At 36.5% G+C, this 15,681-nt stretch overlaps 2 protein-coding genes and 2 long non-coding RNA genes across 4 annotated transcripts in view; 3 read left to right on the forward strand and 1 right to left on the reverse strand.

The window, feature by feature from the left end:
- The window catches only part of LOC139124550 (uncharacterized), a 7,210-nt gene extending 6,371 nt beyond the window's left edge, over positions 1–839 (forward strand). Inside the window, exon 3 of the long non-coding RNA XR_011549956.1 lies at positions 654–839. This is a non-coding gene — a long non-coding RNA (uncharacterized lncRNA). The remainder of the gene's footprint in view (positions 1–653) is intronic.
- The window catches only part of LOC139129418 (uncharacterized), a 304,872-nt gene that overhangs the window by 182,594 nt on the left and 106,597 nt on the right, over positions 1–15,681 (forward strand). The gene's annotated exons all lie outside the window — the stretch shown is intronic.
- LOC139129421 (E3 ubiquitin-protein ligase TRIM71-like) overlaps positions 1–15,681 on the forward strand; it is a 195,313-nt gene that overhangs the window by 169,671 nt on the left and 9,961 nt on the right. The window lies entirely within an intron of this gene.
- On the reverse strand, positions 11,252–14,679 carry LOC139129409 (uncharacterized). Its single transcript, XR_011551562.1, has 2 exons — positions 12,586–14,679; positions 11,252–11,446 (listed from the first exon to the last, which is right to left on the reverse strand). It is a non-coding gene; the product is annotated as an uncharacterized lncRNA (long non-coding RNA).

Genomic DNA, 15,681 nt, shown 5'->3' on the forward strand with positions numbered 1-15,681 from the left:
AGGCTTTCTCTTCAAACTGAGTGTTGTGTATTTCAGCAAAATCAAAATAATACGACAAATCATGCCTGTTTAGGTTTTTTTGAGATGAAAGTCATGAAATGTGACAAATTGTTCTAGATTTCGTTTATTGTTACTTATATTAGAAAACTTTGATGACATAAAAATGTATTCATTTTCCACTGAATTACCTGAAAGACCTTAGAATTGAAAAATGTAAAAGTAAAAAAGAACAAAAATATTTTCAAGCCGACCCATAGGCAGTGCAAAACTTTTAAGTCCCCCTCCGCTACCCCAAAATTTCCAAATCCCCCACCCTTAATTCCTCCAGCCCTCTCACGTTTATTTGCGAACGCAGCCTAATTCGACTTTTTCAAGAGATTGCACCTGAAGAGTAGAAAATCTTGCATTACAAATTCGCAAAATGTCAGTGACGTATTATCTTTCACATATTACCGCCTTTGGGAAGTGCTCTAGGAAAACAGATTTAATCTGCTTTCATGTGGGGGATGATTGCTGCCACTCATATACATTAGGGATGCTTATATTCCCTAATGCAACTTGCAACATTACCATGAGGCGTGTGTGCTTTAAATTGCTTTCTGTTAAAGCGCAAGTTTATGCACTTGGTTGATAAATCTTTCCTTTTTGAACAGATTGTACTTTGAAGTTTCAACAACACACATCTTCAGATGACCCTGAGTCACCACAGATGACTGCTGTACACTTACTTGGAGATGAAGAGATAACCGAGAAAAATGAAGAACTCGAGGCAGAAATCAGCAAACTCGTGATAAGCAGTAAAATAGTACGCTCACAATGTAGGGAGAAGGGGCAAGGAAGAGACACTTTAAGATCTATTATGGTAGTTGAGAAAGACAGAGTAGCTGAACGTGAATTAAAACCACTTTTCAGTGATTTTCTGCAGATGAAGACGGAGACACGAGACCTGGTGACCAACAATCCTCAAGTGGTGATGAAAACTGAGAAGTTATCAGCGTATGCAGATCATATCGTTGATGATGCAGAAATCCCTGAAGAAACAAAAGAAGTGTACCTGATGTGCGACGGGCTGTGAACGGTTAGTTTTAGTCATGTGATGATTGTCCTTGTTAGTTTGTGATTTTAATTCCCATACTGAAAGTAGAGTAATGTTGTGTATGCATGTATACCATACCAATACAGAAAGCTACTGATTTTAACAGCTAGCTGTTCTAATTAGTTCCAAAATAACCATGTAGAAAAATTTAAGGAAAAAAATAGCAATGCTCAATCATGACAGTAATCCGCATCAAGTGACCTGAGGGCTAATAGAGCACGCTGTTATAAGTACAGAATAGCTACTAGTGACACAGTGTTGATGAAGGTGGAATTCTTTGATAGTCCATTTAAGGTTGACCTGACCAAAAATGGCAAACATATCTACAAAATACACAACTGCAGATCTGATCATAATTTGAAGATAGCACATGAAGACCATCCTTATAACATGCCTAACAAATATCAAAGCTATCTCATAAGCAGTTTCGGAGAATCATCTTTTCTTCACCAAAATGGCAAAAGTTGCACCAAATGCAGATTTCATCATAGTTTTAATTTTTTAAAGTATAGCCATCCAGTTTCAGTGTTCAATATTATATCTTGGAAAGAAACAAGATTCGCTGCATGGTTTCATTCTCTGAAGTTATTTAACTGTAAATCAGTGAGGATAAAAGTATAATTATATGTCACATGAACATCTTGCCTTTGCAACTCTATGCATGTTGTCTTATTGTAGATCGAGCTCAGAGAGGGCAATGGATAATATTACTTATATATTAGAGATATTGTCAAATTTGTCAGGGAAAATATTGAATAGCTTACCTGTAGGTCTACCATGAAAGGTGAAGAAATAATTTTTGACATAATTTTATTTAATTAGAATAGGATAGTTACAAGTGCGTTTGTGTTTGAGAAATTTCATTTTGGATTTTCAACCAAAATGTTGATTCACTATACATTGGAGTCTATGAGAAATCTATGAATGATTTTTACAATACTAAACTAAGTCTGTGCTCTATAAGTGTTTTGCAATTGATACAAATGTACTTGATTCAAAAAGGGTGTTTGAAAGTTCGATCTACACAACAATAATGATATTGAAATTATCACGTATTGAATGTCTACATACGCACAAATATTACAAGTTTGACATTGGAAAAAAATATTTAAAGTTTGTCATACACTTTTATGTATAATGAATTTCATTTTTGATGGAATTCCAAAATCCAACTTCTTATACAGATACAAGTTGTAACCATCCAATTCTAATCAAGTACCATTATGTCAATTATCCAAGGTCCATATATGCACAAATATTGTAAGCTTTGGATTGGACAAAATTATTCATAGTTTTCTCATAGACTCCCATGTATATTGAATCAACTTTGTTCTATTATTGTTTATTTGACTTTATTTAATTAGTAGCCTGGTAAACTCTGGAGAGAGTTTGCCTCCAGCGGCCTCTCGAAATTACAACAAATTTAAAATAAAAAAAACCATAAAATAATTTTTAAAAGTACCAAAACAAAGAACCACATAACAACTGCCACATTTAACAGGAAAAACATGAAAATTTAAAATTCTCCCCAATATTGATTTAAATTACTGCTTTTAAAAGAGACAAGTGTCTCAGAAGATTTGACTTGTTTTCAAGTTATTTCATCTCATAGCTCCGTGTACTGACCATGTGTTTTTAAAAACATTCAATTTGGCTCTAGGGATATCAAGCTTATTTTCGGAGCTAGCTCTGGTCACACGGCTATGACACTGATTGACATATACAATAGGGTGGCAATCCTTTCTAGGATCTAAACACTAAACACGTATTTTATATAAAGTCCTATCAGGAAAAGGCATAATAAACAATGATCTAAACATTAATATTCCGTTCGTAAGGTATTATTATAACTTGGTGCCCATCATAACACGTACAGTGTGTTTCTGTAATTTTGAATAACTTGTTTATATTTGCACTAGTTCCCCATGCACTGCAACAATAGTCCAAATGGGGAAGTACCGTATGTAGGCATTGTAAAATGTTCTTCTAGTGCTTAAAGGTATACTGTCACCTGTTACAATTTTGCCACACTTACCATAGAAAGAGAAAATCTAACCAATCATAGATTTTAATCGGGTGGCCGCTTTTTAAAAACAGCGCCCTCAAATGGGCATTTTGAATACCAAGGATTGCTCCTTTGACCATGATGGGCATATTTCGATTACAGGTGACTGTATACCTTTAATGGTAAACACTGTATTATATGTCAAAGTAAAGCTATACATAAATTGACCTTTTTATAAATGGAATCCGTATTTGATTTCCAGTTCAGATTTTGATCGAAAAAAATTCCCAGAAGTATTTATTCATTTACAGAATCTAAAATATTGGGACAAAGTTTACAATGAAGCACATTTCATGATATACGTGGCAATACTGATTCAAAGATCATCATTAAGAGTTTTTTTAATTCCTGCCAGATTTTTGTCAGCTAGAGGTAAATTATTTAGAAGGGGCCAAAGTTTACTACCTTGAGGAACCCCAGAAGATATCAGAAAATCATCAGAAATTTTATTGTGAAGACAAACTTGTTTCCTATTTGAGAGATACGAATGAAACCAGTTTATGATGTCATATCACAATTAATAGATTAGTAGTTTAATAATTAATAGATTAATAGATTTCAAGCTTAATATAGCCCCTGTAGCTGTAACTCTTAAAATTTGTTGACCTGGGAAAGGCTTTCATCTTCTCCAAATTTCCTTAAGGGCCACTGCACCCAACACAGTATATTTTGTTCCAAAATCACTTTTTTGCAAATAATTATTCAATTTAATTAATTTGTTAAGTTTAAGATATTATTTGGGTTCACCTTGTAACTTGTCAAGCAATCGAAAGTTGTATGGTAAAGAAGTGTAAAATTTATGCAAATGTACGCAACTCACCCAATTTTCTGGCTTCTTTTTTCCTCCCAATTTCGAAATTCTGAGGATTTAACTCCACTCTGGTTGGGTCAAATTTCTGAAATTTTCATATGTTCTTTAAATGCTATTTAACAAAACGACTATTTTGTTTGGCAATAAAATTCTTACATTTTAAATAAGAGGCATTTTAATTTCGCTTATCATGATTTTAATTAATTTTTTGAGTGTCAGTCTTTCAACCCTTGCCATTTTAGAATGAGGATAGATGATGATTTTAGAATAAGGATAGATGATGCAAAATAAAAGAGTAGTTTTTTTCTATATATACTCTTCTTTCAATTGAAATATTACATTTCAGAAAATAGCATCAAGTTTTGACTTAACTATTTTTTATGATTAATACCAAAATTTAGGTTTTTTACCCCAAATATACACCCACTTCAGCCTTCGAGTTAATTATGGCTACCATACTAAACTTTAGAGTCTCTGCTATTTGAAAATATATAGTATGGTGGGGGTTCCTTGTCATGTCTGATGAAAAATATTGCTTTGAAAAAAACTGTGTAGGCAACATGCAGCTCCACCTTAAATTCTACAAATTTATAGGATATGGTCTTTTATTACTGAAAATTGGAGGAGTAAATTTAAATTTTAACCGTTTTTTTTTTTTTCCACCACTTTCAAAAACTGGTAATATAACAAAGAAAATAAAGCATGTGATGTCATAGTGGAAAACATTCAGCACTATGCATTATATTTGACTACTCTGTTGTTTTTGTGAAGATTCCAATGCATATATGCATAACGTACAGTGTTTTTGATTTTTTGCATGAGGGCGCCATTTTACGTTTGGGCACACATATATTATTTATCTTGCTCAAAATTTCGCATGCAGTCCCAATGGACAGTTTATACTTGTGTAAACATGCCTCAATGAGTACATTCCAACGAACTTGTTTTATTTTGGACGTAAAATCACAAAAATAATGCTAAATGATACAGATATTAGGTCTTCTTAGAGTACATCATGGGTTCAACAGGTCAAAGCCTTGCCTAAATCTATAACCAGATATGAACTGAAAACACTCATGTGTTTCATTATATATTGCCGTTCTGTGTAAATTTGAACCTTTGCCACATGTTTGCAACTTCATTGAAAGTATTATGATCAACATAATGAACAATATTCACCGCAGATTAATTCTAAAAGGTCATGAAGTATACAAATATGTAATTAGCTGAAATAAAAATATTGATTTCTTTGACTGTCATTGTAACTACTTTTACATAGCAAGTGTAATTACCTTTAGCCAAATCATTCAAGTTATATATGCAAAACTGTGAAAGCTCATTAGATATTGAAATTATAAATTAGGTGACAGGAACATGTGAAATGACTTTCAATATTGTTTTAACCTGGTATATTCATCAATGTACATAGCATGTTTTGCCAACTTTGATCAAGTAAATCCCAGTATATATCATAATTTGAACAGATCATTAAAAATGCAAATTAGGAATTGGCTGAAGAAAAAAGCTTAATGACTTTCAATAATGTTGTATCATAGTATCTTTAATGTATATAGCAAGATGCGTCAACTTTGGTCAAGTCAATTCAGATAAATATCCCTAATTAAGAAAGTTCATTAAAGATGCAAATTAGGAATTGGCTGAAGTAAAAATGCTTAATGACTTTAAAGAATGTTGTATCATAGTAACTTCAATATATGTAGCAAGTTTCATCAACTTTGGTCCCGTCAGTTCAGATATATATCCCTAATTAGGAAAGTTGTTAAATATGCAAATTAGCTACTATCTTTCATCATACCACTTAATGGTTCCCACTGCTGATATATCTTGATGTGATCCACATTTGTATTTCATCAAATTGTGTGTAGTCCTCTCAATGTATAGCCATTTTTTCTAAAATCATTAATTATGCAAATGAGCAAAAAGTAAGCAAGCCACAACCACCAAACACTAATCAGTTCTTGCCATTTGTAAACTCTATCTATGTACCAGATTAGATTCTGATCTTATGAGTGGCTTTTGAGATATTGCACGCACAGAAAGACGGATAGACAGACAGACAGACAGACACAAAGACAAACACACAGACACACAGACAGACATCGCTGTGACATTAGCCCACATGTGTGAACATGTGAGCTAAAAATTGCACCATTTAGCTCACCATTATCCATAAGCCTTGACCAGGTTTGAACCGTTTTACAACCAGTAGAAGGCAATGAAATCCAAAAATCACTTTTTATATACACACGCACTTTTACCTTCAACTTAAAGCAAATACATTTACATGAATCATTAAACATATTTAAATGTACTGACATAGCTTTTTTTTATTGGAACACTGTTAATAGTTTGCCCGATAGACTCCCATATATTATATATTGATATTTTAGGATGAAGCACTTAATATTCAACTCACATTTTGCCTTTCTACTAGTTGTGATCATCTCCCCTCAAGCCCCCCCCCGGCATGCCTGAAATTTCATGATCCTTCAAAAATGCTTGTGCGAAAAAATTGCAAGCCACCTGTTAATTCGGTCCACTTCCTTTGAGGGATTTCAAAAACAAAGCAAGTTAGAATGGGGATTTGAACACACAGCGAGTGTCAGTGGGGTCATTTGAAAATACATAAGCACTTTTTTGATTCTATCATCCCCCAACCAGAGGTGTTGTGAATGCAGCGTTATACTCAAGCAGTATTCGGGGATCCTGAAACTTTTGTCATCTTAAAAGGGGTCATCAATTTTTGTTTCAATGGGTAGGTGGGGGGTCACTTATTTTGACTGATGCCCAGGAGGAATTTAACCCCCCCCCCCCCCACCAAAATACCTAAATGCACCCTAAGAAGTGCATATGATGTGAAGCAAAAATGATACAGCAATTTCACTAAAAATCTAAAGTAACCATTTACTGGAATTCAATGTGGGCAAACTGAACTATTTTGTCACGCAAGGCAAATGTATTTTTAGGCGTGGAACTTGTGGTGCATGCTTACTCTATTCAGTGTTTCATACACTGAGCAATTATCAGGAGTGATATTGGTGGGCTCTTTGCTACATATATAGGGTCAGGTCTGTATGCCAATGGAGCGGTTGTCATGTGCATTCAAGTGTTAATGAGAAGGAATTTGCTCCAAACTTTGCTGAATGAAACTGTCAACAATTCTCTAAGCAAATGAACAATAAAAATCAGGGGTCACAATGTCTTTCCTCATTTTATCACACTGCCTTGGTAATCAGCTGTTTGTGACTGTGGGGCTGCTATCTTGAAAGAGGCCAACGTAGGTTTTCCCGGCAAGTATTTGGCTGAGTGATGAGAGAGGGGATTGATCTGACAAGTTTGCAATATTTTGCTATATATACCGGTATATATATATGTGTGTGTGCGTGTGTGTGTCTGTGTGTGTGTGTGTGTGTGTGTGAATTCAAAAATAAAGTAAGTGCAAGCCTACCAATACCATAATGTTGTTATTGATCCCAGACTTGAAACACTTTTGAAATACATTATTTTTAGGCTAAATTTACGAATAACTCTTGGCAGGAAGGAGATTTTAGGGAGACTTGAAAAAACTTTGAAGCTAACTTTTTTTTGGGGGGGGGGTTAAAAATTCAGTGAAGCTGAAAGGGGAGACTTGAAAATATAATGTGACTCAGTGGAAATGTCATAACGGAATAGCTTTTTTGTGAGACTAGTAGTAACAGGCCAAAATCGACCAAGACGTTTGTTGTACAAAATACAACCAGTGAGTAAATGATATTTACACGAAATCCGAGCACGTTCATTTTTAGCAGTTGCTGACTGAGTATCAATTCAATTTTGCCAGCTACACATCAGGGTTGTTATTACTGACAGTTACACTATTGTCAGGCTGTACAGAACCCTTTTAAAGAAAGTTTTATAGGGCCTATGGAGTGTACATGTGATGTTTAATGTGAATTACATCTTTAATATTTTCCGATCCTTAAGCCCTATGAAAGTCTGGTGTTCAGTTTGTCATCATGGTCTGTACCTCTAAGGCCATGTTTGTCATCAAATCAAAACAAAGTGGTCTTTCCCAGAGTTAAAGGTATAAAAATGAGTAAACAGTTTTGTTGAACAAAGAGTGTAAATTTCAAACTTTCAGTTAAATGCAGTTGTCATTATTAATGGCCAGGGGAGGGTTCAGGGGAGGGTTCAGAAGAATTGCCTCGGGCATTAAAATGTTTGAGTCGTGTTGTTCCTCGCATGCTAATATTCAATACCCTCCGTTTGATGACTCTCACTTTTTGTGTTACCCCCTACTACAATTCACAAACACTTGCATGGCCATAAGAACACACATTAACACACACACATACATACATTGTGTAAATTTTTAATTTCATATATATCTATCTACACACACACACACACACACACACACACACACACACACACACACACACACACATATATATATATATATATATATATATATATATATATATATATATATATTATATATATATATATAATTTGCCACGCATGTATTTATGTATGCATCTATCTATCTATCTATCTATCTATCTATCTACCTATATCTATCTATGCATGAAGACATGCTTGCACGATTGTGTGCATACATGAATGTATAATAGTATGCATAGTATACATACATTTATGTATGTATGTATGTGTGTGTATGTATGTATGTATGTATGTATGTATGTATGTATGTATGTATGTATGTATGTATGTATGTATGTATACGAAGTATGCGGTTCGACTTGTCCGGTACAAAGTGCTCAATATACGAGAGTCGAGCGAGATATATGAGGGTTGCTGGAGAGTTGGTTTTACAATTTCATCTCTACAACGTCGTTTTGTGAGGCACGAGACTTACTTGTCAGAGACTAAACTGGTGTGAATATACATCTACATTGATACATATCACTGATTATGCATAATCAGAAGAATTGCCTTGGGCATTCAAAGATTTTTAGTAGCATGGTTCCTCACCTGTGAATTTTCATACCCTCCCTTGATGACTCACTTTTTGTGTTACCCCCTGCCATAATTCAGACACATTTGCATACACACCAATTAGTACAGTAACTTGGTATCAATTCAGACAATGAAGAGTGTCCAATGCGTTTAAGCAGGGCAAAGGTATTGCTAGCCGTGGAACTTGTAGTGGATATACTCCACAGTCTGTTTCATTCACTGGGCAATCATCAGGAGTGATATAGATGGGCTTGGTGCTATAAGGTCAGGTGTGTATGCAAATGTGTGGTTGTCAGGCGCAATAAAGCATCAATGAGAAGGAATTTGCTCCTGTGTCTCCATTTTAGAAAGAATTTCTGAGTATTTGTTTAGGAGTTTTGACTTTCTGAGTAGATAATATGAAATTTCTCTATGATGAAAATGTTAAAAGCGTTTTGTTTTGGTTGAGTAGAGCTGGGCTCTGCCAATGATAGACCATTTGACGTTGTATTTGTGTTGTGATGTCCTTGAGGGTCCATTATGTATTTTGAAAAAGTTCAATGCTGTTCCTGTGTTTTGATGTTATTAATGTGTATTTCTGGTATGTATATCTTGTTTTGAAAGCTGATGGGTCCATAAGTCCGATGTAGTGTTTTGCATCATGGCTTGTAGTATGGTGGCTTCTTTGTACACTGCTGAGGACGTGAGGCAGTTTCCGGATAATGGGCAATAATCTTCTGTTTATGCAGCAGTTGCATGACTTAATGGCTGGTTCTTTTCTCAGTTTGTGTAGGAGATGGTTGTTAAGGGCTCTGATGCTGCTGCCATAATTCTTGTACAGCTGTAGCTAACTTTCACATTGTTTTTTATTTAAGATCTTGTGTAATGGATGTCCTCTGGGAAAGTTAGACTTTAATGATCGACATTGAAGAATCTTCTGTAAATGTTGGTTTATTCACTTGTTATACCAAATTATCTGCCAGCTTGTGATATTTTTAGAGGTGTTGCCAGTCAGTGGTTGGCTATGGGTCGTTGCCTGAGTGCTGTATCGTATTCAGGGAGGCCTTTTAGAATGTTGCCCTTTGCAGTCTGAAATGCTGGATATCGTTTTTTTGACTGAGATTGGTATTTGTTTCAGGATGGGTGGTGGATGGTTGGATCTTTTATCTACGTAGAGCAGCTGGTATTTGCAATGCTGTAGGTTAAAGAAATTGGAAAGTTTTGTTTTGCAGGTTGAGTGTTACATTAAGGTTGTACATGCCTCAAAAGTGAAGGAATTAAACATTTGCTCAAATTTTCCTGAAAGAAACTGGCAACAACTCTCTTACTAAATCAACAATAAAAATCAGGGGTCATCGTGCAAAGTTTAAAACCAGCAAAACAAATTACCCAACATTTTGCAATATTTAAAATTCAAAATGGCCACCCTTCCTGTGTTAAAACTATGGGGGAGGGGAAATTAAACATTGGATTTTCGAGAAAGATAAGACAGTGAAAGTTTTTCTTTCTTCAAAAGCTTTTGCATGAGCCCCAAAAAGTGGTAAATCAGAAACGAATTGTAGAAATTTGAGTCTGACTATCTGTCCCCAAGGCACATCACTACCTTACGGAAATCTGTGGTCTTGATGATTGCTTGTATGGTGATGCAGCACAGGTCAAATGAATGGAAAACGGAAACAATGTCTTTCCTCATTTTATCACACTACCTTGGTATCTGCTGTTTGTGACTGACATGTGAGGCCGTCATCTTGAAAGAGGCCGACGTAGGTTTTCCCAGAAAGTATTTGGCGAAGCGATGAGAGGATACCCTTATGAAAATTTTAGCCTTCCCGACAAGATTTTCGGGAGCTCTCCAGAAAAGGTCCCGCAGTGGTCCAGGAGCTCTCCAGGACCATCTTTCCGGGAGAGCGTGGCATTGCTATTCAAATTAGGTTTGCTGGATCCCTCCGGAAAGATTAATGTCTCTCTGCAGGACAGGTTAGCTGTCGCTCTGCTGGACGGTTATAGCTGCCGCTCTGCTGGGCTGGTTAGGTGTCGCTCTGCCGGGCGGGTTAGCTGTCGCTCTGCCGGGCAGGTTAGCTGCCGCTCTGCTGGGCAGATTAGCTGCTGCTCTGCCAGGCAGGCTAGCTACTGCTCTGCCAGGCAGGCTAGCTGCTGCTCTGCCATACAAAAATCAACCTACCTTCTGCAATCTGACTAACATTTACTCCAACAACCTGAAACTTATCACTGCTGCTGAAAATCAGCCATTACCAAGCCATCATCTCACAACCTACACCACTCTGCTGCCCCCCCCCCAAAAGAATGCAAGGGCTAAAAATTTGGTAGGAATAAAATTTAATCCACCATATTTTTAAAGCCAATCAACATGACCGATATAAAAAATGTTCAAGTGTCCGTAAAGTCCTTAACTTCATATTGTCACAACGACGGATTATTCTGAAAGACTTGTACTTGTCTGTTACAGCTTTGGTTATTGCTTGACTTGTCATCTTGAAGTTGTCCTATGTGTAAGCTGGAAAAAAATATAAAAAAGTTCAAGTCAGATATAAAGTTTATCAAACTTATGACAAAATTATTCAAGTTAGAATCCTCGTTGGAGTTGAAAATTTTGACTCGTTCAACAGCCATCAAACATTGAAGACTGTGAAATTTGCATGTATTCATAAAATAAAGAAAATGTTCCCTCAACTTGTGAATGACAAAATGTGATTTATAGCAGTAGTCTAGTATCAATCTGTTCAACTTGCAATTTGCTTCAAACTAGGAAAGTAGTAGAATCATTGGCATAAAACAAAATTTAATTTGCAGATGATTTATCCCCTGCAGTTATTCCGTTAAGATTGTAGACTTCACCATGTAAAACTTGCTTGGTTTGAGTACGCTTCATTGCATACCTACATGAACTTTCTAAAGCCAAATTGAAACACAGTTAGAAAAAAGGTAGGTCTTTGTACTGAGCTTATATCTAAGTTGCTTATCAAAAGGTTGCAGCATTAAATGCAATAGAATATTGTATGCATATTTTGTGATGTAAGAGTTCATGTTGAACTTCAATGAAATATTGTTATGAAATATTGTAAATTAATTACTGATTCCCCTTACAATATGCCAGCAAAATATCTACAGGTTACATATAAACAAATGTCAAAATACGTTAATAAAAATTTTAAAATAAACTTCAATTTTAAGGACACACGTTCAGAATGATCTCATAAGCAGACAGATGTATATTGATGTCATAGAGAAGTATGTTTTGGAATACATACTAGCAGGTACCAGACTCGGTCAAGAGTTTGAGAACTTAATTCGTATCCTACAATTCCTACATGTATTGTTCTTTCTTTGTTTTATATCTGTCCTTTTATATCGTACATTGAGGGAAATTTGTATACATGAGCAAAAGTTTTACCTTTGCCAATGCAAGAGAGAAGTATATTATTGTCGATAATGGTATCGGCATGTACTCCATTTTTTGTGTACACTGTACCACGGTGCCTCTATCGTTGTACACTCTACGTTCAACCTCACGAGTTATACCAATTTATTAGAATTCATTCAATTGAACAGTATTACTCGAGAATTGCGCCGAACAAAAACAGTAAAAAACTACGTCTTCACGTCGCAGAGAAGGCAAATCGAAAATGTACTTACCGAAGTTTAAACGATCGCCTAGATCCACGGGGATGTTATGGTGATCATTGTTCAAATCGACGAGCCGATCGATCTCCACAAGCTGATCATGACGACGACTTTTTTACGCGTCGTAAACATTGCCTATAGGTTTTACATACATAGTTAGCGTGTATGAAAACGTCACGACGATGTCAAACAGCAAATTTACGCGAAATTTTGTCAAACTTATAGGGAAAAATCAGCGACAATTTACTCAGTAATTCAAAGGTCGTAACTGTCCAAAATTGCCGCTGAGATTTGACCTTTGATTGTTTTACCAATCTGACCAATCATAACGAAGTCTTCACATGATCTATGATGTCATCATGCGTGATACTATTACTTCCGGTACAAAGTCCTCGCGATCGCTGCAGTGTAACTAGCATGAAGTACAGCGGACTTCAAAAGCGTTTAAAAAGTACACTGACGGAAAGTTCATTGAAAAAACCTAGAGCGTTCGATCGACTATCCAAGCAACAGTACATTGAGAGCTCCTGTGGCCATGACTAAGTCGCGACACGATGTCAGAATATAGCAGGAATATAGTGGCGAAACCCTACGTATAGCATTCCCATATGCCGCCGTGCTACAAGTTACAACTGTGTATCGTACAAAGGTACTACCGTAAATCTATAGTGTGCCTTTTCGGTTTTACGGGACCCAAGTTTCAATGAAAATTGTATTCTTTGCGACAGAGTGAGATACGAAAACCAACGCATCAGTTCAAATGTGTAAACTTGTGTTCGCGTGTGTTTCTCTGGAGAGTTGAGGTTACACGTATTACGTGCACGGACATGCATCCATGGGTTGAGAACACAATAACAATAATGAAAATGGATTTACAAGATTTATTCCCTTAAGTCTTAAAAACTTCAAAAGTCGGCGATTTAGTAACTGCACTGATCAAAGTAAAAATGATGTTTTTGGAAATAATTGTCGATGAGATAATTTGTAAGGTCAAATATTGTCACAGACGTTATGTAAATCCTATATTTAAAAGCAAGCAATGAAATGTTATTGTTATCAATTATTATTTCCTTCGTGGACTACGGCCGATTTTCTAGAGATTTGCGTTGCTGCCATGAATTTAATTTTGAATTTTCTTACGGATTAATTTATCATTGGCTCAAAAAGTAACCTGATGGGCAAAGAAAACATTTTCATAGGAATCTTTTGTGGCTGCCTATAGTGTACTCATGAAACAGCATAATCATCAGAATACCCTTTTTAGCAGTTTGTAGCTCGATCGCCTCAATCACATCATAGCAGCTTTTACTGTCTATTAATTATCACACTGTGAATGAACTATTAGCACTGCAAACCCACGCTCACGTTCATACATCGCTTGGGCTTATGTCTACCATCTGCAAACTTCATTTATTTTTATTTTATTTTTTTATATTTGTGATAGACAATACCGCAGCAAATATTAAGCTTTAATACTGATCGCCTCTGTGCAACTATGAACACATGTAAGTCGATCTGTCCTCTGCTACCTCCATGGTCTGATAGTCAAAATACATTAAGTGCAGAGATGCTGCTCCACTCCTATCATTTTCTGTCGCTCTACGGGACAGATTTGTTGTTAGATATATCTGATCAGCCACAATTATTAGGCCGCTAATGTTCCTGCAGAGATGCTGCACCATTCAAGTAATTTGCTGCCGCTCTGCCGGACAGATTTGTAACAAAGTGATCTGTCCAGCTAGCGGGGCAGATTCTGCGGGCCAGAAATCTGCCCTGGAACTCTGCAGCTTTAGTCCCAGAACAGTCCTGTCGCTCTCCTGCAGCTTTCCTGCCGCTCTCCTGCCAGGACCTCATTTTTGTAAGGGTGTTGATCTGACCAGTACGCATATCTTGGTTACAACAAAACTCCCAAATGTCAGGTTGAACATGTCGCTAGTGGAGCTTTGTTGCAGATTCTTTGTCTTGCAGGATGGACTTTCTTGAATGCATAATGATGTTCACCTCTTAGTCTGTGATGCTTGTATACACACACACAAACACATACACACAAACACACACTCTGGTGAGTAAATCCATTTTGAATCCAGTGGTCCCCAGACCAGTAGCAAAATCAATTCAATGGTCCTGTAACTTGTTCTGATGGTCCTGCTTTCCCCCATTTTTGTAATAAATAAAATCATCAGTATAATCACGTTCGTTGCAGTGTTTTCATTTAATAAAAATCGAACATAGTGATGGTGATCACAACTGCATCTCACAAAACGTCGACTCTGTTATAATCATTGCCATGTGACTTTCTAGTGTTCTAGAATGTCCTTTGTCATCTAATTCTGTTAGATTCCTAGAGCAAAATGCATCACCAGATTTTTTATGTTTTGTAGATGGACCAGTACTTACAATACATCTCCACTTGCTTTTGCACAATGACTGTCTGTCACGGTCTCACAGACGGCTGTTTGAGTTTTATCAGCGCCTGTACTTTCCATATCATTGCTGGACGTTTTTTGCCAGCTGTTTTCTAACACACTCATATTTCCAATGATTAGCCAGTCATTCAGAGAACCCGCCCTTTATGCAGAACAAAGTTGACACGAAGCAGCAGACAATCGACCACTGTTGCGTGAGTTCTATTCAATTACTGCATTGTCTAAAGAAACAGCATGATCAGCAATCACTAGCCAATAGACGATGTTCCGCTGATTGCGAGATCTCGCGAGACTTTAATACATGCCCGTAGAAACAGGATTCCAGCTTAGTAATACAAGTCAAACTTTGTATGGAACTAGAAAAAGTGCAGAACTGAGCAAAGATTGCAACTTCATATATTTTATGCAGTGTTTAACGTAATTAGCGGCTTGTCCTGTTTTACTCAGTTTGTCCTGTGTTGCGAGAACACGCCCACTGCGAACCACATATTCTCGCGATATCTCGGAATGTCTCGCGCGGTTCGGAACATGGTCTATTGAGCAATACCGGGTACCCCTATAGACCCTATTGCGTGAAAGATGAGGCAAGTGACAGTGGAAGTCAATCGAAACCAAATATGACCCGAGGATGAGCGCAAAGTATGCCTGGCACCTGTGTGTACATGCTAGTGGGTATCGGATT

The sequence above is a fragment of the Ptychodera flava genome, chromosome 3 (assembly GCF_041260155.1).
Source record: "Ptychodera flava strain L36383 chromosome 3, AS_Pfla_20210202, whole genome shotgun sequence".
In the NCBI taxonomy this organism is placed as follows: Eukaryota; Metazoa; Hemichordata; class Enteropneusta; family Ptychoderidae; genus Ptychodera; species Ptychodera flava.